We start from the raw sequence: 26064 nt of genomic DNA, 5'->3' as shown, positions 1-26064 counted from the left end.
CCTCCTAGTTCCATGTGTAGCCCTAGCTAAATTATTTGGACATTTGGATTGTGAAACAGAACAGAGAGGTTACAGTATGTATATATTGTGCTATTTTATGTTACTTATTAAAGGCAATACAGTACATAATATTTAATAATTATGGAATGAAATTTTTTGGAGCTGTAGTATTTCATGAACAAAGAAGAATAATGCTAGTGCTTAAATATTCAAGTATCATATCATCAGATCCAAAGTCTTCGTTCACTATCCTCTATACATTTTATAGTCTCATTAGGTTTCTTGCTCCCATCAACCTCTCTAATTGTTCTGCCTTTTTAAGTTGGGACAGTATGAAAATTGTAAATAAAAACAAACAGTGATGGTTACATATACAATGACTTTTATTTAATTGCAGATGGTATGAACCCAAAATATTTCACTTTTTATCTGGTTAACTTTGTTTCATTTGTTAATATACATCCATTTCTGCATTAATGTTGTAGACAGTTAAAAGTGAGAACAGGCCTGTCAGCCCAACAAAGCTCGGCAGACCTATCTACTTATGTAAAGAAATAACAAAAATACATACTTAATATATGGGTTAACTCATTTATTTTATTCACTTTTATGTTTTTTTCCTCCTTATCTTTGTCTACATATCACTTCTAATAAACTTGGAATTGTTTTTTTGATATTTCTGTCATTACTGTTTACATTTTATATCATGTAACTCTCAAACCTGCTTAATCCAATACAGGGTTCCAGTTAATTCTAGGGACCACTGACCCCCACACTTGGCAAAATTACAATTGCCAGTCTAGCTAACCAGCATGCCTCTGGGGATATTGGATGTAAAAGCCCACAGAGACACTGAAAGAGCTTTTAAACTCTACACAAACAACATCTAGGTACAGGATTCAAACTCAGAATACAGAGTCCAATGTGCCACCATGCCTCGACTTTTTCTCTTGGTTTCATAAGCATGTATTTCACTACCATTTACAAATTTGAAAACTCCTCTAATTTAAAAATCTTTTTCAATGCAGTTTGAGAGCTTTTGCAACAAAATCCTGATTTTATTTTTTTAATGACAAGACTCAAAATCTTTTGTGCAGGTTATCACAGCCAGTGACGTCACAACTAAAACACAGGGTGCAGACAGCCGTGGTTGTTTAGCACTGTTAATTCTAACCTAGAAATTAATCTCTAATGCCTATTAACACAGCCAGTTTGACAATTTTAAACTGCTTTTTGCTACGTTTCAGCAATACCTCCTCTCTTCCTTATCCTGTCTTTTTTCATATTGTGCCATCAAAAAGTAACATGTAACTTTCATTACACATTAAAGGCACTGGAAGTCAGTAAATCTTGCTTGTTTGTTTTGCAGTACTCATTTTGTTACTAATGTATAAACAGTTTTATGTTTACTGTAGTGAAAATTAAAAAAATAAAATATACAAATACATAGAAAAAAATATATAGCAAAGAATAAATGCCATCATAGCTTAATAATATGCCACATCATACATATTTATCAGTACCTCATTACTTGTATATTTCAGCAACAGGATAGCAAAGTTTTGTTGTTTTTTTAATTTAGAAAACAACTATAAATATGACATATAAGTATGTAATGTTATGCATATACAAATTAATAACTTCTGTCATATTTATGAGGGTTATATTTTTATGAAATTAAATAATAAAATGTATTAACGTGTGAAGAAACTTTTTCAATCACACATAGCAATGTAATACATTTAAAATACATTTACATCTCTTAACACATTTCCTATGCTTCATCAAAAAGTGCTTGACTGAAAATGTGGCACTTTGCACAAGAAACAAAAAATAGACATTTTTAAAAAATATGTATCAATAAATAAACTGGCAAGATCAGTGTAAATGTGTATATTTGTATATATGTGTGTGTGTGCATGTGTGTGTTCTGTCGTGCATGCATTTCAGACGGTTATCCTCCTGGCTAATATAAAGTACATAATCTTACCTAGGGATGAAAGGGGGTTCTGGTGTTAGTCATTTCCTCTCCCCTTTTCACCATAGCACTGAGAAGGCACCTAGTGAGGACCGTTGACTTAACCCCTTCAGGTCTGCCACCTATAAGTACCGAGGCCACCTGAAGCAGGAGTCATTCTATGATCAGAGCACCCCTGCAGGACAGAGCTCTATCTTCATGACATACCTTTGGGAAACCCTTCACTTATGCTCAAAGAGGTGGTTCAACTTTTTATTTTGTTTACATTTGCACCATAGACTGCATGTTTATTTTGATTTTAAGAAAAAAGGCTTTGAGGATTAAACAGGGATGACCAGATTCGTACTTCAACATTTATTCTCTCAAGCTTGTCATTCCTAACTCAACTAAAATATATATTGTGATGGATGGCTGGGAATCGTGACCTGTCGGTAAGCCTGGAGGAGCAGGGGACAGAGAGAAGGGCAAGCCATTCCCTAGGATGTGAACGGACAGCCAAACTGGGTTGCATCGGGGCCATGGGCATAGCGTCGGAAGCCCAAACCTGTTGGGGTCTGTGGCCACCACCAGGGGGTACCTGGGCAGCTCCGGAGCGTTGTCGTGCAGCACTTCCGCCACACCGGATGCTGTATAAAGGAGGCCGTCTCATTCCACTCGGGAGCCGGATTCAGGTGGAAGGGGACATAGCTTGGAAGAGAGGAGTGGAAGCGACAGAGAGAGAGAAAGAAAGAAGTCGGAAGGAATTGTATCATTGCTGGTTGGTGAACTGTTTATGGTGTTATTGTGTGTTGCACAATAAAACGTGTGTGCTTGGAAACATTCTGTGTCTGCCTGTTTGTGTCCGGGTCCGAATATTCCACAATATGTAAATATATATATGTATATATGCAAAGTTGACTGTCTCATTCACTCAGTCACGCACTCATCAAAAAACACACTATTTATTGGCAGGATGGTACATTTAGGTCAGCAGTTATCGTCTAAGAAAGGACATTTCGATATATCAGTATTTAGAGACACACAATAGAAAAGCTAAATACCCGAAAATGTCAAAAAATTCCTTCATGTATTTGTTTGAAATTTGGTGATGTTATAGAAAAAAAGAAATTAGCTCATACATGTTTTTTTGTTTATATTTTTTTATTCAGTAATATTTATAATATTATCTTACTTACATGCTCAGCACTGTGCTGCGAGCATGCTTTACGCAAATCAAAGATGCAGCTGAAATGAATGGTGGCTCACACAAATAGCATCACTAACCAATAGGATAAATGATTGACTGAAGAAGTGGTGATGTCCTGGACAAGAAAGATAGATACATGATCATAATTTGAAATGGAAAAAGAAATTGTGGTCAAGCTCAAGGAAGATGCAAAGCTCAATGGTTAGCAAGTGCTGTTTTTTTGCTGTTGACTACTAGCACACTTAGAAGTGTACTGACTCTGGTCTTGGTTATCTGATCTGCTCCGTCAGCCTCTAGCCCCAGGTTGCAGTGCTGAAAACCAATCCTTCAAAACATCTAGTCAGTCATGGTGTTGCAAAATCAAAGGGTGATATGTCGGTCTTGGTTAGTGGTACTTGAAGTTCTAACAGGAAAGCCACCTTATACCTTAATTTCAATTGAGAAGGATATACTTTTCAGTAAAATTCGGTTTTGCAAAGGCAGGAATGTTTTACTCATGGACAATTGTATTTAGCATGTTTAAAAGTAAGTAGCTCCAGTGACCTAATAATATCATTATTACTTATTATTTGACTGATTCCTTTAACCAAGACAACTTACATCATTTGAGATACAACTTGTTACATTTCTTTTGTTTTTTTACTCAGAGCACAGGCAGGTGAAGTGGCTTGTTTATGGTCACACGGTGTCAGTAACAGGATTTGAATCCTAAACTTCAGGGTATGACATTGTAGGTCCAAAGCCTTAACTACTATACCACACTGCTTGCCAATAATATTAGCCCTTGGTAAAAAAAAAAAAAACTGTAAATATTATATACACAAAAGTACTTAGTTAGTTACATAGAGCTTCTGATACATTAAATTAACTAGCTGTTGCCCATTGTTTTATAACATTTCCTGTGCGAAGCAGGGTAAAACAGCTAGTTATTAATATAATTTTGCTTCAGTTATTCCTCCATGTTAATACAGTAAATAGAAGTAATTCAATCAGCAGTAATTCAACCAGAAGCCCTGTACTTTGGTCAATGCATACAAAAAGGTTGTCTGCTGTTGCCAGGCTTACATACTTCTGCTTTCTGACTTAGTAATAAAGTGAAGCCATCAGCATGTGCTGATTTGCAAGATGAATAAGAAATATAAAAGAGAAAAGGACTGCAAAACAAATTTCTGGTTGAACCTGTTTTCCTCTCAATATAGGCCTTTACCCTTTCAATCTAAACTAATCAGAAAATGTGGAACTAAATTATGTCTGTAATATCTATTCATTCATTCATTCACTGAACTCACTAATTCAATTTTAGCTTCATAAGGATCAACAGTTATCAAGTCTTCATTAAGTGCAAGGCTAAAGATAAAGATATGAGCTAAGGTGCCAATTTTTTTATATTTGCTTAAAAATAATAAGGGAACATCTATATTCTTTTGTGGCTATAGGGTGACCCAGTGGTTATTGCTCTACAATACTTTAAACTGACCCAAATTGGGTTAATGAAGTGGATGAATACATCCTGCTGTAATTTAATAGATTTTAAATTTAATTTAGGCTTAGAATTGTCCTGGACAGTTCTCAGTGGAATTTAAAAGAACGTCATTTGAAATTGAGAGATTTTGACCTCATTTCCATAAGTTTCTGTCTTGCCTTACCAGATCTTATAATCCTGCTTCTTAAATGTATTTTTTTTAATTTTCCAAATTAAGTTCTTATTGTACGCAAGCAGAGGCGCAAGGCAGAAGTGCTATGTAAATAAAACATTTTATTATTAATAATATTATTATCATCACCAGTTTAAAAGCCATTTTCTGGGCTTAGCAAGGTTAGCTTGTTGTCCCTCAAAACTTTTTCCTCCATTCTTGATGGTCATCCTTTGGTCAAATCATCAGACTTCATATTCAACCATATCTTTGGCAGCATCCCTCTAGGCCTCAATCCCTCCACCTCCTTTGTTGTGCACCTCCTCACCCAATCATACTTAGTCTTTCACATCACATACTCAAACCACTCTAGTCTGTTGTTCCTCAGCACAAAAACCTATTGTTTCCACACAAAGTGTTTTTCTTAACTCAGCCTCTTCCATACAACTTTCATAAATCCTTCCCTTCAATACCACAGAAGTCAGAACGGTGGACAGCTCCTGGAATTTCTTTCACACCACTATCACCTTTGGTATTACTGCTGTGACTGCATCTCCATCTGCAACTAACACATCACCTAAGTAGCAGAACTTCCCTACTTTATTTTAAACAACCCCATTGCCAATATGTAAATTTGTAGTTACTGCATTATCATTCTATACTCAACTCACATGTTTTCTACAAACAAAGATCACACTTACCAACTACAGATGACTCCCCATTGAGTTGGGGTTAAATTAAGGTTGCCACTCCCTTTGCGTGTCGTAAAAGGTAAGTAAAGAAGGTTGGTATCAGGGAAGGTATTCAGCCTTAAAAATGGCAATACCCCCATGATGAAGTACTGAGATAATGTTGTATAAGGTAAGTAAAGAAGGCTGGTGTCAAGAAAGGTAATCATCCTTAAAAATGGCAATACCCCCATGATGATGTACCAAGATTAAGAGTTACATTTTTTCTTTTAGCAATGTAATACAGTAAATCCTTACCATCTGCAGATTCTCTTATCCACTATTATAAAAGTGTAACCTGCTTTGCGACACCTGCAATGTAATCATGCCTATGATTTTTGCTGTGGACCCTTGTATGGGGCAGAGACATACCTTGGGTGTTGTGTTCATAACCATGTACAGCTGAAAAAAAAATTTTCAGAGGCCTAAGCAACATGTATGATTGAGCATTAACAGGTCTGTGATGCCCTTGGATATCTTGGGCCTCACGCCTACACTACCCTGAGTGAATCAACGTGTGTCTACCCACAGCCAAGATGTGTGCTTTAAATCCCATTCATAACTTGGAAGTCCCAGTAAGTGCAGGTCATCACACAGAGAACCATAGACATGTGGAAAATGTTACCATGTAGTGTGTTAGGCAGTAGGACTTTAGAGACCTTCAAAACTAGATGATGTTATTTTGGAGATTTTAAGTGGTGTAAATGGTGAGCTTTGCTGGGCCGAATGGCTATTCTGATCCAAATTTTTCTAATATTCCAGTGAGGTCACACTAATTAAGTTCCTGCCCTTCGTTCACATTGCTTGTCGCAACTATCAGTTGGATAGTTTAGTGGCTTCCTTGGATCCGCCTCTAGCAGAGTTCTTAGAAAATAACGAACTTGAATATAGAGGAAGTAAAAGTCTTAACAAGGTTTCTATAGATGAACCTGTCAAAGGATCATTACAGGAGTGAGAGCAGGGGGAAGGTGCATCTGCCTGACCCAATCTCCCCCACCTCCAATCCGGCATCCCACCTGAACCTAACCCCAATTTTCCAAGAACATAAAATATAATTGGTGTGGATATTGAGAACTATATAAAACCCTTTGCAAATAATACTGCAAGAGTGCAGGTTGTAAAGATTATTGTACACACTTCCTTGTACCAAATTTAAAATCTGGTCTTGTCAGCAACATTTTTATACAACTACATTTAAATAAGATTGCATATCAAATTTTCTTGTAATTTTAAATTACTACATCCATTTTAAAAAATGCCAGGACAGCACAGTTTCGTAATGGTAGTGCTGCTGCCTCACAGAAAGGAGACAGGCTTGTTCTTTCTGAGTCTACATAGGTTTCCTTTGAGTGCTCTTGTTTCCTCCCACTGTCCAATGAATGCTGGTTAGGTGAAATTGTGAAGTTAAATAGGCCCTAGTGTGCGTCTGGTGTGTGTGTGTGACTATGTGTGTTTGCCCTGTAACAGACTGATGCTCTATCCAGAGCTTGTTCCTACCTTGCTCCCTAGGCCCCAGCTCCCCCCCATCTACCCTGGTCTAGACAAATGACAAAAATATGTAGAGGAGAAAGCCATCTCAACAGAATGGATATAAAGGAGAGAGAAGCTTTATGCATCACACATAATTATAGCTAGACACTTCTAATAAATGCACACAGGAATATTTCAGAACATAGTGGTTTATAAATATGCAGCACAAGCTCTGCTAATTACTTGGAATGCGAGGGTTTAAATGGAGAGAGTGTGTTTCATTTTTGCTTGATCACACTTCCTACACATTTTTATCATTTTTCTTTTTCAAACAATCTCTGATTCTCTTTCTCTCATTTGTTGGATCAAAATTACACTACATGTGGCAGATGACATTAGGCAGATATATTGAATGTATAACTTTTATTAAAGTGTTTAATCATATCAGTGAAGCATTGTGCCCTGTAATTTAACTTCACTACCATTTACTCTCTTTGCAGTTTTTGTAGACACGCTTTTCAATTTGAGTTTACATTTCATGGCTTTACTCTTTTATCACTCTCTTGTTAAATCACTTGATTAAGTAGAAGGGTGTGAGAGGGAGAGAGAATATGGACAGACAAAGCAGAAGCTATTACAGCTCAATGAGTTTAGGATTTGTCAACAAGCAACCGTCAATGTATATTCAATAGAGTACAAGGATACTTTACTTTGTCATTTTTGCTGCAGTCGATTCATTTGCTAAGAAGCATGCTTAAAGTTGTTAAAGTTATGCACACAGGTATTCACTCTTGGTGCACCCGAGAGTTGACTCTGAATCCAGAATCACACTACTGAAGACTAGATGAAAGCAAGGACAAGTTTATTAACCAAAACAAATCATACAAAGATAGTTGAAACTGCATAACTACAAATTACGAATGAATGTAGTTCACTACCATGATAGCCTTGCACGCAGTGACTGCATACAAAGTTCAAAGATTGTAGATGGTGCTTGTCTAACTTTTTTAAATTTGTTATTTGTTTTATCACCTCATATTTACTGTATCTCTTCTAAAGGATAAAGTGTTCTCTGGCTCCTAAAGGAGAATCTGCTAATGTGGAATTTTGAAACACTGCTCTAAATTAACTATTCACTCAAATCAAGCTTTAGGCTTACAGGATTTTAAAGTTATACTCATATGAAAAATATAATTTATGGTACTCTGAAGGTTAATAATCAACTCTAAATTTAAAATCTGCTCATTACAATCTATGATCTATCAACTAGAAATTATGAACACTCTATATAGAAGCTTCTGTTTAAAAATCAGACATAAGGCACTCTTACTGTTACATCATAGGATTAGAAATACGTGATCTTCACAGTGTATTCTTCTTGCTACAATCAGCACAAAGATTCTGCAAATCTGTATTTTTTCTCTTCCACAGACTATTCACTTTGCTGTAGTAATCAGCTAAAATCTGAGATCTTCAATGTATTTCTTCAATCGCACAAAGCATGCATTAGAAATTAAGGTTTTTTCTGTATAATTTATTGAACTGGCCCAGCTATTAAACTGAAATATTAGATATTTTGTCCATGGTTCTCTAATCACTAAAGACATTAGTTAGAAATCAGATATCTTCCATCTTTTTCCTCTAATCACCACATCCATCAACTATGATATCTGAGATCAAATGCCTATGCTTTTATCATTAAGTCAATTATCCTGAACAATTCCAAGATTTTTCTTCTATGGGCTTTAAATTGATCTTGCCATCAACTAGAAATCAGAGGTCTTTTCTCATCGGTTTTTATGCTCTCTCACCATACTTAAATTGTATAGTGGTCAAATACAAATGAAAGCACACACTTCATTCTGCTCTAGCACCTACCGTAAATGGAGCCAACCTGTTTGTGTGAAGTCCACTCATTTTATAAAACATTTAAAGAGATCTGTTTATCATTCATCTATGCTACATGATGTTTCAGAGATTTATGTCTACATTCAAAAAGTGTTAGGTAAGACAGGTAATTATCAGTCACCTAATCTTTTAAGTTATTAACACCGTTAATTAGAAAAAAATGCTGTCTGGTCTTAAGAAGAGAATGTGTACAGCTATTTATCACCTGCATAAGTGTGAAAGCAGATATTATGTTTTTAACACTATATTCCCAGGGACAGAATGCAAAAGGAAATCAGTAATGTCCCAGTGGTGAGCCTTGATGGACGCCATATTTTGTAGGTTATTTTTGTGTAGTTCTCCTCACTAAATATAGGCTCAGTGTGCTCTACTAGGTTTACAGGTAAACTACAAATGTTACAAGACATATAATATTCACTTGGTTAAACACACAGTAAAACAAGAAATTTCAAACAGATTAAATCAAATGGATAATAACAATATATGTTCATTAATATTATCACTGAGATATGACCAGCTGACAAAATGGAAGAGAAAAAAAACTCCACTCAGCAGAAGAAAATAAACCTCTGGGTGCCCATAGTTGGTTATAAAGCTAATAGACAAATTTGATTATTGTAACAGTTCTGGAGACCTATAGGTCAATTGGCCACTTTCACCCCTTACTTCAGATGGAGTACCACTATCACATTTCTGTTTGTACTGAAATTATTTTGATTACCATGAACTACATCACACAAGGACAGCGAATAAGAGCCCAATGAAATTTTCAAGACTAAGAAATGTCAGTGGTGTCAAAAGTTGTGTTTAAATCGTTGTTACAATTTTAGAAGCAATATTCAGTTCATTAGACATAATTTTTCCAAGGCCACATCTGTTGTATGTGATTGTTCAGTAATGCTTTTGACAATTATTTTATGTTCAGATATTGATTACTACGGTCTGCATCTTTTGGGATGTATGACCTCTTTAGGGAAGGGTGTGAGTGCTGAACACTGTACAGAGAATTAGTTAAACAAGGTTTGTGAATAAACAGCATTAGAAATGTTATCCAGAGTGTGTCTGTACTTCACTCTTAAAAACACTACAACCTCTATGACTAATATTTCTTGATTTATGCAGGAAAGTAAAACCATTCTGTGCTTCCTCAGCTAAAAGAATAGTTTCAGATTTACTAAACCAGGTTTCAATGAGGAGGCATTGATCACATAGTACAGCATAATGCCATTAAGCAAAGCCACTTTATTTCCCACTGTGTTACTGTTTAGTAAACAGTGCTTTTTTATTTTAATTTGAACCAAGTTATTAATACAAGCACCCTGATGATGGATGTTATTGTAATTGTATTGCTCTCTGTTGGTTGGCTATCAGCAGATTGTAGTTTTCAGCTGTTGACATTTTGGATAGAATCAACTGAAATATAATGGCTTTAACAGAAAACAGGCTACGATTTAAAATCTGAAGGCTATGGCCGGATAAGACACTGACTTGTAAGCCAGGCAATTTTGCTGCCACATTTTAAAATAAAATCTAATATTCTTTCCAGTTAAGGTGAAGATGTTCTCTCTTATAAAATCCAAACCTTTCCCAAAATTCCCCCCAATTATTTGAAAAGGCAATGAAAACAGTTTGTAGGACAAAGACAACTAGGATACAGATAAATAAAAGAAGAAAAAAAAAAACTAACATTGTGGTACAGAGACAGGTAGAGAGCCAAGCAAACCAAAAACATTAATCTAACCGTTTGTTAATGCCCAAAACACAAGGGCGAAGTTCAAGTGTAAAGTAAATAAAGCAGAATACTTCACAATAACAAGAAATATTACCCATAACATTGCTTTAAGTCATGGGTTGTTTTAAAGAAAGAATTCCAAAACTAGGCCATTCTTTCTATGGCACTGCTATCTCAAATAACACTATGACATCACAAGGCAAGGAACAATGTTACAAACAACAAGGCCATTTCTACAAATAATATGGTGTCAGTCACAAAACAACATATGAATGGTCTCACGATAACATAATGAATATAACAATAAAAGTAATTCAGTAACCAAAATGCAAATAAACCACATCCAAAACTAAGAAAATAATAAATCTACATAAAATATGGATTTATGAACTGAATGCATTTTTGCTTGCATACCAGATCACTAATTAGCAGTGAAGGGAACACAGTCTTCTATACAACACATCCCTCCTATGTAACTTTGGTGGGTGACATGACATAATTAAACTCTGACAGTTTCTTTTAGCGTCGGTGCTCATAGATATGAAGTTTCTCTTTAGTACCCAGATTACTGTAAAAATACATTTGTAATGTCAACAGGCACCAATATGATCTACAGCACGTTATCATGCCAGAGAGTCTAGCTTCTGTGGTAGAAACATGGTACCAGGGAGACACCTTACTATAACTGCCAGATTTTCATAGTGTGGATTTTGAAAATTTTGCATCATGGAATTATCAGTCATAAACACTTTCTTATGTTCATCCTCAACAGATGTATCATTGAGTGCTGAGTACCAGGTGACCCAAGTCCTGAGGAATTACATTTTAACTTCATACAATACAATACAGTTTATTTTTGTATAGCCCAAAATCACACAGGAAGTGCCACAATGGGCTTTAACAGGCCCTGCCTCTTGACAGCCCCCCAGCCTTGACTCTCTAAGAAGACAAGGAAAAACTCCCAAAAAAAAAGGGAAAATGGAAGAAACCTTGGGAAAGGCAGTTCAAAGAGAGACCCCTTTCTAGGTAGGCTGGGCGTGCAGTGGGTGTCAAAAGAAGGGGGTCAATACAATACAATACACAGAACAGAACAAATCCTCAATACAGCATGAAAATAAAAATTTTAGAAGTACGGAGCAGAATTTAACAGTAGATGATATCATATAATAAGATTTGGATATTTTTTGAGTCCTGGAGACCTCATCCATCAAGCTGCCTCCCCCATTTGGCCATTCCACGGCTAAAAACAGTGCTGGGCCAGCCAATCCGATGAAAGGACCCTTCTTTCCCATGATTCCTGCGATCCTCCATCAGGGATGAATTTACCATAGGCAGGCAAAACAACACTCCATTCTCACTGTTACTCAATGATATCAGCCATCTGCTGACTATAGTGCGGCCTAGAGAGCATGAAGCCAAATCAGAAATGACTGTAGTATTCAAATACAGTGAATCAATGCAATTTTCAGTTTTCCTTCTGATTATAGGGATCCTAATATGGCCCTGCTGATTGTGCAATTTTCCCCACCATCTCCAAGTTATTAACTATGCATTTTTGGCAAGTAAAACTGTGTTCACCATCATGTAGAAAGCCTTATCTATACATGCTGCGAGAGACACAACATGTTGAGAACAAATTAAACTTTGGGTTATTCAGGCTTATTGCTCCTGCTGGTTTCCTTGCTTGGCATAGCATGATTATCCACACTTTGTAACTTTCCTGTGTATTCCTACTATATTAACTCAGTACTGCTGTGAGCAGTCACTGGTATTTAGTAGCTTGATTGGTTGTGATACACTGTTGTGGATCTACTTGTTCTTCAAGGTCAGCAAAATATTACAAGAATGTAAGTTAGTAAACTGATGCTGTCTGCTCTTTAAATGCAAAGTCTTAAACATTGCAAGTAAAAATATTACACATAATTACACATGAAGTGCTGAAACGTACACCTTATGAAAAAGTTATGTCAAAAGACACTATAGATAAGTAAGTACTGCAGTACAAAGGCTAGTACTTTATATCATATGCAATAGAACTGTTATTTAATTTAAAATAAAGACAGGTTACATTTATGAAGTAGAATGCACTTCAAAGGTTCATAAGGCTGATATTGTCATAAGTACAGAGTACAGTAAAAGTCTTACTTACTTGCTAATCACTTGAGCCCACATTTGAAATAACCTATGTAATTTTTACATCCATATACTAAGAAGGATGTAACAGTGCTAAAGGAGGTCTACTGCTACTAAACCCACTCCAGGCTGCACCACATGAGCCCTGAAAAAAGATTAAAGGGATTGGATCTTTACATCTGAAGCAGGCAGATAAAGTGTTTAAAAGTAAAACGGATGACATCTACTTCTTTAAAATAAGTTATTCAATGAGTGTACTGAAGCATGGAAGATGATTAAGAGGAAAATTTATACAAACTAGAAAAATGTTTCTTAGTAAACAGAACTCTAGTTAAATGGAACAAGTAATAGAATAGTTATGTTGAATACCTGTATGTAATTAGACCTCGGGTCTTGATTTGATATTGTGAAAATCTTAGGTGAATAGAAAATTAGGATGTATGTCATACTAATTACCATGTTCTCGCAAAAACATTTATGTTCTTTCACAGTACCAGCATTAACCATTCTGCAGGCAAAACACAATTGTGCTGCTCTTTTTAAATTTGCAAAATCAGAAGCAATAGGCAATAACACATAAAAGCAGCAATGCAATCCAGTATGTCTATACATACACACATAATAAATATTGTAGCACTACAACACTTACACTTTAAATGTTCGTTTAGTGAACTATACTACATACATAAAGGCCAGCTTGAGTCCTAAAAAAAATTCTGAGACTTTAATGATGGCTTGATACAATCAATCTGTAAGCAATAAAAGCAACTGGTATTTCACTACCACTATCTCTCTCTCTCTCACATGAGACTCTAATGTGAAGTCTATGCAGAAAGAAATTCCACACAAACTAGACTGGCAGCATACATTCTTCTACACTCTGAGTGGCACGGTACCGGGCTGAGTGATTATTTAAAAATCTTTCGCTATATCATACAGGTGACCTATGTGACATACCAACACAAACAACACCTTGTTTGCAAGCAACGGGTTCCCACTTCACATTCCTAATATTTAAATTGTTACAATATTTACAGTTGACTTTTAATCTTGCATGAAATCATACATGTTGTGTTTCATAAATTGTCACAAACAATATTTAAAAAAATTGTAGTAGTTATTCTGCAAAAGGAATAACCAAATGTTATGCATTAATCAAAAAGTCACAACCAACAGATTTCAACCAATGTGATGAACCCTCCCACTGACCAAGCAAACGCGACCTATAGGCTGATCACCCAAACAGCATTCTCTCAAATATTACTTCACAAAACAACCACAGATATCTATAAGTGACACATCAGTACTTACAGTAGACTTTACTGATCAAAACAAATCCAAGCACATTATTGTACGATGAATCAATCATGAGATATCCTCCAAATAAGAGGAGTCGCAAGGCCAGCTTTTGTCAAGTACCCCCCCTCCCATTTCTGGGTCAGTTGCTCTGACACAATAAGTCACACAATCGCAAATACCATTGGATGGTAGTAACGGTGACATCTCCAGTTATACATAGATGTCCATATAAGGACATAATGAGACACAGCTGAGGGCATAGGCAATGAAAAAATACACTACTTGAAGCAGAAGTACACAATGTAAATAGTTTCCTCTAAATGTGAGTGTGGGGTAGTTGGGTGTAAGAGTGTATTAGGGGATGGGGTTTAGAGTTTTTATATGATTCACTGTTTTATGTGCAATTAAATTGTTCTGAATCTGGATTCCTGTTTGGAGGTTTTGGATGGGGCGGGGGACCCATGCTGCCAAATCCTGCAACTATTTATTTCTTTGTGTTATTATCATGAAACTTTAGACATGTACAGTTGACATTTGTGGGAACGTCTCAGAGGTGAAAAAACTGCCCTGGCATTCTTTGTACATGAGACATTCTATACTGTATCAGAAAATTAAATTTTTTAAACAAGTACTGTGTGAGCCTATTTTTCTTTCCAGGCTTAGCAGCAGTTTCTAAGTAAAAGAATGTTTAAATTTGAGATAAACACAGATTCTGTCACATTTGGTAAGTTAACTGTCAGGTTTTAGTGAAAAATTCACTGTCCTGCATTTACTCTTTGAATAATAATACTTTATTTTGTAGTACTACCCCCCCTTCAGGTGGAGATTGCTGAAAAATGCCCTCTTTTAACTACTCATGCACAAGGCGTCTTGCTCCAGTATATTTCAAAGTTGTTTGCATATGTTGCAATAACCCACAAGTCAATAAAAAGCAATAAATGTATTTTTATATAGGGTGTTTCAGTTCAAATAAGTCATAGGTTTTTAAGTTGTCTGCTCTCTTTCATCATTAAAATATATGATTTGCACACATATATCCCAATTGAAGGAGCAAGTGTTAACACAGCTGAGTTAATCTGTTTTTATCATATATCCCATCTACGTTGAGCCACATACAGTGAAATGTTTATTACCATTGGATAGCTGAGGCTCAGGGTATTCTAATGATATATAGATGTCTATGATTGGTCATTTGTACAACATGTCACAGTTGTGCATAAATGGCAACATATATATTGTGTATCTAACAGCTTTTCTTTGCTCTCCATTACTCATTGTTACGCACAAAGCTTAAGTCAGATTCTGAGCAAAGAGTTGAGAGAGACATGTTTGATGAAGGTCTTGAGGCTACGCTTGATTTGTAAGTACTGCTTAGTATGATTTTGAAGTATTACAGCATCCAGTTTTACAATTCAAGTGTCTTGGGTTCAATTACTGTAACCAGAGACTGTCTGCTTACTTGCTTTCCCTACATTAGTTTGCTGAGCAGAGCTCATTCAATTCAACTTTGAGTACACTGGCAATGTTTCTTAGCATACCAATGAGTAATTGTTATGCTGTACTTGTTATGGTATAATTCCCTGCTCTACCTCCACCAAAGCAATATTTTTATTTTGTTTCTAATCATGCTCGCTTTATCCTCAGCTTCCCCACCAACTGAAAATGAAATAAATGAAATTATTCCAGGGACAGGCATTAAAAATCATTTTGAAAGTAAAGGGTTCGATGAGTACATAGTTATACGTATATTGTTAGAAATTGTTTACGTGTTGCTTCAGAGTGATGTTGCGTGTGCGTATATGTATATTTATTTCTAAAAAATAAAAATATAATGTATAACTGTAAATGCAATATTGTTTTGAGAGATTGTACAGATGCAAGAGACTAAATGTTTCCAAAAAAGGACACAATGACAGGGGAACACCTTGTCCCAAACAGCATAACTGCAATGTTATAGGATATGACATCTGCTAGTAAACTTAGCACAATGATTGACAGATTTGGGCACAAAAGAAAATTGGTTCCAGGATTTTGTGCATTAAAAATGTCTTGGTTAGGCACTGTAACCACCATTATTTTGGAGAGAAACCCCTAAAACACAAATTTTTATGTAATATTTAGTTGATATTGGTTTTTAAATCATACAAATACTTTGCTTTAAAAATTTGAACTGTTGCTGTCGCTACACTTCAGCCATTTGCAGCTAATTTTTTTTATATAAAGGAGTAATAGCCATTTATGTTTGGGTATGTGATTTAAGTACAGGGGGGTTAAGCAACTATAATAACTAAAGTGCATTATCATATTAATCAGTATTATTACATTAATTAAGCTTAGATTTAGAATTGTGCACACCGGACCTTCATGGCTGAAAATGTCTTAAGTGCCCTTTGACATGATTACAGAGAACTTCGTAGGATGTCATGTCATCATGTTATTAATTATGAAAAAAATATTTTAAGTGGCTCTTGAGATGGGCGTCCCACGGTGTTTTACAGTGAGGGGTAGTTGGCATATGTGCCACCCTGAGCACTAGCATTGTTCACCTATATGCACATGTCAGCTGTGTTCTTTTGTTTCAACTAATATACTAAGTTTTGGAAAGGAATGTTACCTTTATTTAGCCATCAGTGGCCCAAAAATATATTGTCAGTAAAATATGTACTTTATACTGCTTCATCTTTAAAACAACTGCTGGTATTCAGTGTTGTCTGTAGAAAGGCACAGAGCTCTAAAAACTCAAGCAGTGTGGCACCACCATATATAAATCTTATTCATGCAAATCAGCAGATTCTTTTCCAAACTGTATTATTACAACTCCCCAACTGCACCAAACTCTCCAATTAAATCCTTAAAATCTAATTTGTCCATTTTATTTTCAAAGAAGATCATAGGCAATCTCTTCAGTCTCTTTCAAGGCATATTGCTTTTAAAATCAAATTAAACACAAAGGTCCCTTTTTGTGAAAGACTTGCGAAAATAAAAGCAGCGCAACATAATTTAACCATTTGGAGTGCCTGCTAAACATTATAGTTCAAACTGATTAGATCGAGAGTATGCCAGGTTTGCCAGTAAATGTGACAAATGTTCCTGCATCAGGTCAAGCTTAAATCAAATGAAATTAAATTGTGAAACTTTATCTTCTGAGCTATTGATCAGTGTGTTTAATGACACACATCAGGGTTTGTCTTTTAAATTACTTGATATTCATGTTACCGTAAACTTGTACAAATAAACAGTTATGAATTTGTAGCTAACTTTGCTCTCATCAGAAATCAAACTAACAAAATATATGGCAAGTTGACAATGAAGGAGACAACAACAAAAACAGAAGTTAACAGAATCAGTCCTACAGAATTCATTTTGGTTTAACTTAATTCTGGTTTTATTGGTCACTAAATGCCTGTCCCCACAGCAAGATATAAAAGGCAGGAATGTCCACTTCACACAAGTTTTCTGCTTCAGTACATGGGCTCAAAAGACATTATCACAGTGTAAACAGAGGGGCAAGATGCACCAGTAATGTCAAACGTACGAGATGAAGTGCCAATAATGGGTGCTTTAAAAAAAAATTTTACCCGGGGAAGTGGGACATTAAAGCTATAACGATGTATCCTTTTGAACATTGTTAAAAATTGACATTTCAAAATTGAATTTTAATGATGTTCAGAAAACAGGGATAAAGTGCAGGCATCCGGTAAGGTTCAAAATGTTTACTTTAGTTGCTCCTACCAAGGAACAACATTTACTGCTTTTGTTTAAACATTTCAACACTTATGATTGTGAAGACAAAGACAGAATTGGGCTAACCAAGGAAGAAGTCTGTCCAGAGGTTTCAATGTAAGGTTCAAGTGTGACTAGTATGGGCAAAGGTGTAACTTGTTGATCAGACTTTCAAGTAAGAATTTCATTGTACTCTGATAGTAAATTTGAACTTGAACAGTAACTTGCACTTCCATCTTGTCTTTGAATCATCATATATTTAGTTTTAATGGTAAGGCGTAAGCAATGTTCTCCAATGTTTTTCAGCTAAAGAAAAAAAACAAAAAATGTAAATTATAAGTACGTAATGTTCACATTTTCTCTTTCTTTCTTTCTTTCTTTTTTTCTTTCCTTTTTTTCTTTCTTTCCTGGTCTACAGCACAGGAGACCTCATGACCCCACTCAAAATACAATTATTGCTATTCTCAGTAGGGTACCATTATGTGTACATTATGTGCTGTCTTCATCTTTTCAGCTTATTCAACAGTTTGACCTTCCTTGTTTGCTGCCAGTTTGACACTCTTCAGTGTAGCAGGTAAAAAGGCCACATTCTCAAAGTCCTAAAACTGTGGCTTCCAGTCGCAATTTATCTGCATATTGCAGTTAAAAAAAAGCAATGATAAGAGGGGCAGGTGAATAACAGATAATCCAGTTGGCTATTTTCTTGCTAAGACAGCAACACTGTAGTTTTTTTAAGCTGGTCAGCATGGGTATTTGTGCCAACAGCTGGTGCTATAAGCCACAGGGAATAGGTGTGTTTGTTTCAAAAAGAAAGAGGATGTTAAGAAGCAATTGAGCTGCACTGGTAAAGTAGATCATTTGTTTTGCAGACTGTAGGCTGCCCACCTGACAAGATGAAATAATTACTTGTTCCTATTTCTACACACTGTTATTTTTATTTCCACAAAAGAAAGATAATTATAGTCTCCCCCTCAATCCAGTTAAACAAACCGACACCTAACTGTGATGCTTTATGTCACAGGAGTAAATTGCACGCACTAAAAATGCACCTGTGGATAATTGCTGGAGAGTGGGTATTAAACTGTACATTCAAAATGTAGAAACTATACAGGAAAGTTTTGCATCTTCATTGGTATAGGCACATATAACTTGCAACCAAATACATCTGGAAAGAGGGATGGGAACTGCAGATGTTTTACAGTTTCTTCTAAACTCTATCCTTCCATCTCTTTTATAATCCTTCTTAGACAATTACACAATTGTAGTGAGCGAGAGGTTATCTGTGCAGCAATGGATACAAAGAATGAACCAATCCTCAACAGAATGCTAGTCAATTTCAAAATATAGAGTAGCCAATAAACCTAAATTGCATACCTTTGAAAAGTGGCAAAAGCTGTAATATCAAAATAAAATGCACACAAACAAAGGGAAGGTATTTGGACATCGACAATGAATTGATTGGGATCTGATCCCAGACCTATGGAACTCTAAGGCTGGAATTTTAATAACATCCATCCAACCATCCATCCATTTTCCAACCTGCTTAATTTCGAACACAGGGTCACGGGGGTCTGCTGGAGCCAATCCCAGCCAACACAGGGCACACGGCAGGAACCAATACTGGGCAGGGTGCCAACCCACCGCAGGACACACACAAACACACCCACACACCAAGCACACACTAGGGCCAATGTAGGATCACCAATCCACCTAACCGGCATGTCTTTGGACTGTGGGAGGAAACCGGAGCGCCCGGAGGAAACCCATGCAGAAACGGGGAGAACATGCAAACTCCACGCAGGGAGGACCTGGGAAGTGAACCCAGGTCTCCTAACTGCGAGGCAGCAGTGCTACCACTGCGCCACCGTGCCGCCCGTACTAATAACAATAATTAAGAATTCTTTACATTTATATAGTGCTTTCTTACTACTCAAAACTGAGCTCCATGTAGATAGGGCCCAGGATGCAAACCCACTATCTTCTTACTGCAAGGCAACATTGCTACTATTGCCACTACTGCATTGTGATGCCTTCTTTCCAAAGTTAGACTAGTTCTTTAAATGATTAGCTTGTTGGTTTTGAATGTCAATTATGCTTTTCTAATGTATAATAGGGTGGCATGGTGGCGCAGTGATAGCGCTGCTGCCTCGCTCGCAGTAAGGATACCTGGGTTCGCTTCCCAGGTCCTCCCTGTGTGGAGTTTGCATGTTCTCCCCATGTCTGCGTGGGTTTCCTCTGGGTACTCCGGATTCCTCCCACAGTCCAAAGACATGCAGGTTAGGTGCATTGGTGATTCTAAATTGTCCCTAGTGTGTGTGTGTATGCCCTGCGGTTCCTGCCTTGCACCCTGGGATTGGCTCCAGCAGACCCCCGTGACCCTGTGTTAGCATATAGCAGTTTGGATAATAACTGACTAATGTATAATATTAATTTTAAACTGGAGGCATCTACATCATAATGTGCATTTTATTTTTAAATAAAAGGAAGTTTTCCCATTCCTCTGTTTTCCCATTCACCTACATCGTAATGTGCATTTTGTTTTTCAATAAAAGGAGGTTTTCCCATTCCTCTGTGAATTTATAGTGAATCTGTGAGCTATAAATTGAAATTTAATCCAGCATCATAGCAGAATTTTGTAAAGTCTTCAAAGTCTATAAGATTAGTCAAAAGTCTCCAAAAGTATTTGTTTGGCTTTTTGTCCTTAAAAATAATTACATTAATTTGATTCTTCATCTTCTGTGTTGTCAAGGACTGTTCACCCTAAGGACATGTAAAAAGTTCTACAGGTACATATTTTGCTTGTAGTACTATACAGGTGCTTTTAGGGTGAAAACCTCTGAATAGACTCACATGTAAACACCTGTTGTATAGCCCAGCTTCAGTTTTCTAAATCCACAGTTGTTTGAAATCACTGATCTTCAATGGAAGAGTAGGTACTCAGGGGCCAGCAGATGGTAGTCAAATGTGTTAGATCTGCCCTCCTGCTGGCCTCAGATGCTAAAGGATTGCCTATACACATTTTACAATATTTTATATGACTCAAATTCTAGCAGAAATATAAATTTCAATTCACTGTAAGGCAATGAGTAGTTCCATGTATTCCTGATGAAAGAATAAGACATAAAGGCACCAACAAAATATTCTTATTAGCTATCCAATTAATGGTTTCAGATTCCTGCAGAATCTAATTGAAATTGCAGTTGTTCACAATGGCATTTGAGGATATATCATAAAACTGTGGTGAATTTTTCAAATTCCATAACTCGTTCCTGGCTTTAAGCTTGTCCTCCTGGGAACTTATACAGAAGCTTTTTATGCTGGTTTTCAACAGGAATTGCCTAAGGCACCAACAATAATCAATTCATCTGACAACATTAGATACTGTTTTTAGCTACTATTACCAAAAGAAGCTAAAGAATATTAATCATTCACTGCTAGCAGAAATATACTGTACATTAATTTGGTTAGACCAAGAATTACGAATAAAAGGTCATTTAGGAGGAATATAATTCTTGTAAGTGAACTTCTGCACAAACAATAATGCGTCATTCACATCATAATAAGTGCATGTTCATATTTCCATTTTTTGATTTCTCATGTATTTTTCAATTATTTTGCATTCTGATTTTGTACCTTTATAGAGTGTTAGGTATTCAAAGCTCCTTTATTTTCTTCTAATATTGCTATTGATTTGCAAAATATATGAATACCTCAAAGAGGAGATCATGAAAAAATATGAACAATCTCTAAAAAATGATTTATAAATGTATATTTGACTACAAATATTTCCTGCAATGGACTAGCACCCTGTGCAGGTGTTGTTCCAGCCTTTCACTGAGTGATTGCTGGGATCAATTCTATCCGCCCATGACCCTGTCCTTGATAAGTGGATTAGGAATATTAATTAATAAATCACAATTAAACATCCATAGAAATATAAACATTCTGTTATTTAAATCAAAACAGAGATTATTATATGATTTTGTTAATATCACAAATTTCTGAACCATGACTAAATAGACGTTTGTTTTAAGAAACCATTGTCAGGCAGGACTGGTTTCATAACTCAAACTGTGTTAATTTTAGTATGTCTGGCATCACATCTAAATGAAAGTGCTTTTTCTGAGTTACTGAATTTAGAAAAGTAGGACAATGTACGTAGTGGTGAATTTAATATTTTAAATGATCTTTCTATGTTTTCAAACATAATAACATCAGCCCAAATTTTATATATAATTGACACAAAAAATGTGTACAGCTAATGGACACTTTTGTGTTGTGAAAAGTCAATTCTATTGAATACTGTGTACTCTATACATTTCATATGGAATATCTTCCTCAGAAGGCCTCTGAGCCTCCACTTGCAATTACAATCATTAATTATGTTTTTTTGGTACATGGAATGTACTAACATAGTGTAGATAACAAATCTACATCACACAGTATGTAAAGTATTTTGTAACAGGAAATTAAATCTGGAGAAAGCCATCAGAACATTTTAATGCAGAAATATGAACAACCCATTTTAAGGTAATAAGAAGCAAGAACTTAATTTTGTGTTTCAACAGATTTGGCAGTACACTGAATCACTGAAGAATCATCAGACCAAGTTGGAGTGACCCTTCTTATATGAGTAGAATGAATGCGAATGAATTAAGAGATGTATAAGATTGAATGAAGCTGGAAAAACTTGCTTTTGGAAAGGATACAAATTAACAACAGGGACAAATTTATACTGTTATAAGTGCCAGGCAAGATTCCCTGCCATCGCATCTGGGGTGGGTATGGTACCTTTACCCAGATGGGAGGATAAAACAAAGGAGCAGTGGGGGAAGGCTACTTCGTGTTTATCCCCTGTTTGCTAGGTGGCAGCATCCAGGACCTTACTAACCATGTGGACACCTGCAGGGCATGAAGGAAGTTGTAGTGCTGTGAGTCAGCCCTGCTGTGTCCCATGGATGCCACCAAGGGGTGCTGCAGGGATTCATGATCCACATTTTTAAGGACATCTGCTTTACCCAGAGGAGCTTCCATTGGGCTATGTGCTGGTACTGGAAGTACTCCCAGATCCAACATAAAAGGAAGCCGTCCAGCCTCCACCACATGGAGTAAGAGTCAGGAAGAAGGAGGGCAACACTTGTGGGAGGAAGGTTGAGAGAGAGAATTTGATTGTGCTTGTGCAATCTTAGAAGAAACCTTTGTGAGGTATTTTGATAATACAACATCTCAATTTTAACACTTGAATTACCAAAGCCTATGAACAAACTCATAAATCTGTCCCACCTTAAATCCCTTCGCATCTCTCAGACAGTGTCTTTTGTCTTGTAAATATGTCGATAAGTAGCAAGCAGCAAGCAGCCTACTATCACATCCCCCTACCGCTGCACAAACTTTTCTCAGCTCAAATCTGTTTACCTGCATGTCAGTTGTTTAGAGTTGTATAGAGTAAATACTATATCGTTATTTGGAACATATGCATTTCATGTGTGTTCCGTGTCAACAGCAATTTATGTAAACACTTTGTTAAAGCAGAAACGTTTTTCATGTTTTAGTAATAATTAACACAATGTAGACATGAAGCGTCTAATGTGTTAAGCCTGAAGTCCAAACATCAAATAAACACTTTCACAAAAGGTACATGTATAACAAAATAAGTACACTTTTATTTAAGAATATAACTGCAGAAAAAGAACGCGCGATAGGGTGCGACATTGAGATTTCTTTAATACGACTGCTTTGGTGGTGCAACGGTAAGAACTGATGACTGGTAATCAAAAGGTTACCAAAAGTTCGACTCTGGATGACTCAGTTTTGAGAAGTGAGCTGCTCTTATTCTTACTATTTTAGAATAAAAACATAAATTTGATTTGAGTATGTAACAGCCAGTGTAAATTTATGGTACTTGTAAAGGCTAGCTTTGCTTTTTTTTAATATATATTCAGTTTTATTCTCCCAGTCACGTGCACGCTCCCCCATAGACGCGCTCTACCAGAGGTAAACTCACATGATGATGAGGGTTCTACATCGCAGAAAGAATGCACGTCACACTTTTGCCGTTGCTGTACTTTGTATATGTACATGGGAAGCTCTGCTGTCTACTTGTGACATCACAGTGTAGGAAGTAAGTGAATAAATCAGGATAAAAAGGTAAATATCATTTGATCTGGCTTTTATATACAAAGTACAGGCGGCAGCTTCCACCTGCAGCTATAGACTCTTCAGTACGCGAACGACTCTCCACTCTAGTGTTTAGATCTGGATGGTGTATGTGCCAAAAAAGAAGTCGGATTTCATTCTTGTACCATTGCTTGCTAAATGAAGTGTCAGAATGCACTTCTTTTGGCATTACACATGTATTTTTTGAACATGCCCGTGTCGATCAAACACAGGAAGCTCTGCAGTCTACTTTTTACTTTACACTGTAGGAAGTAAGTAAATAAATAAGGGTAAATAGGTTGATTTGGAGTTTGTGGAGTCATCCTGTTGCTTTGGCATTGATTTGGAGTTTGTGGAGTCTTCCTGTTGCTGCCTAGTAGTGCTGTGTTTTTTCCCACATCACGTAGTCAAACGTTATGTTAAAAAGAGGTTCTAAATAGTCATGATCTAAGACAGACTTGCAGTATGTTCAGAATTAGTTCATTGATAAAAAATATGTCAGGTCAGGTTGTGGAGCATTCACTGGCACAGCACCTTGCCAGGCCCACCACACAACAAAACGGCCTCGTGATTCTGGTTGGAAACCCCCAAGGCAGTCCAGTCCCACCCTCCAGAAATGACCATCTATCTGCTGCAGCCTGGAGTTACGTAGGTGTCCCCTTGGCCTGATCCAGCCACTCAGGTCCTCAACAATGGCCGTAGTGCCATAACTGATGTTTCATCTCAATGCAGCTAGTGTGTCTTATTCAGGACTCAGTGAGCAACCGCTCGTTTGACACAAAGTCAAACCAGTGATACCCAAAGATTCTCCAAAGAGACACAGTACTGAAGGAGTCCAGTCTTCATCTCAGGTCACTGCATAGCATCCATGTTTCGCAGCCATATAGCAAAACAGGAAGCACCAGAACTCTAAAGACTTAGATTTTTGTCCTTTTGCACAGATATCAGGAGCACCACACACCCCTTTCCAGTGTCCTCAAGACCCTCCATGCTCTCCCAATTTGTATGCTGACTTCATAGGAATAGTCACCAGAGACATGAATGTCACTGCTGAGGTTAGTAAACCTCTTAATGAGGTTGCCAGACAGACACACTGCTGATGGCTATGCCCAAGAGTTTGTTAAAGGCCTGGGTCTTGATTTTTATCCAGGACACTCGCAAGCCCAGACATTCAGACTCCTTGCTCAGTCTCTTGAGAGCGCTGATCAGAGCATTCATTGATTCCGCAAAGATCAAAGCATCACTGGCAAAGTCAAGATCAGTGAGTCTTTGTTTACCACAGACACTGCACCCCATGACCCTGCCCAACACCCAGTCCCTGCAAGCATTGTAGAGAGTAGGAGCAAGAACACACCCCTGACGAACTCCAATATCAACTGGGAAAAACAAAGAGGTTCTGCCTCCACTATGCACAGCAATCACAGTGCCAGTGTACAGACTGGCCATGATATGCAGCAACTTTTGGGGGATCCCACAAAGTCTCAGGACATCCCACAAGGCAGCTCGATAATCTAAGCATGTTGTAAAATTAACTAATGAATACATTAGAGTAGATGATTTCAAATTTACAGAGAGAGTGGAAGCTTCATATAAAATAAGAAACCGTAATTGTTTTCATTAACAGTAGAACACAGCAAGAACTTCCTTAGTATAAATGAGGTGGGAATTAAGAACATATTTTTGAAAGCTTCTATCACCTAGGAAAAACAGTACTGATTCTACTAATTGAATGAACTGAGTAGTTGCTTAAGGTTCTGATATTTTGGGAAAAAAAAACTACATAAACATTTTACTTTACTTTGTTTTTTATAAATGACAAAAGTATGCCACCTGCAAGCAATCAGTTTACTTCCGTGTTTTTCTGTCTAATTCAAGTTCATGTTTTTGAAGTATGTCCCTGAAATGACCTGAACAAAACACATTAAATAAAGAAGACAAATACATGAATATTCCAAAAATGACAAAAGAGTATTGTTTCCAAATAAGAGGCCAGATTAACCTTTAGAAACAAAAAAAAACAAGAATTTTGTGAAAGAGCAGATTATTCAGTGCATGAAGCTCATTTGATTAGCTAAGTTGTCATCCAGATACTTCAAGCACATGTGTCAACAATTTCT

At 36.7% G+C, this 26064-nt stretch overlaps 1 protein-coding gene across 1 annotated transcript in view; it reads right to left on the bottom strand.

The window, feature by feature from the left end:
* gfra2b (GDNF family receptor alpha 2b) overlaps positions 1–26064 on the bottom strand; it is a 464618-nt gene that overhangs the window by 316203 nt on the left and 122351 nt on the right. The gene's annotated exons all lie outside the window — the stretch shown is intronic.

This window comes from Polypterus senegalus, chromosome 11 (assembly GCF_016835505.1).
Source record: "Polypterus senegalus isolate Bchr_013 chromosome 11, ASM1683550v1, whole genome shotgun sequence".
Classification (NCBI taxonomy): domain Eukaryota; kingdom Metazoa; phylum Chordata; class Cladistia; order Polypteriformes; family Polypteridae; genus Polypterus; species Polypterus senegalus.
Note: the sequence above shows the minus strand (reverse complement) of the source record. Positions and strands in the feature narration are given on the sequence as shown.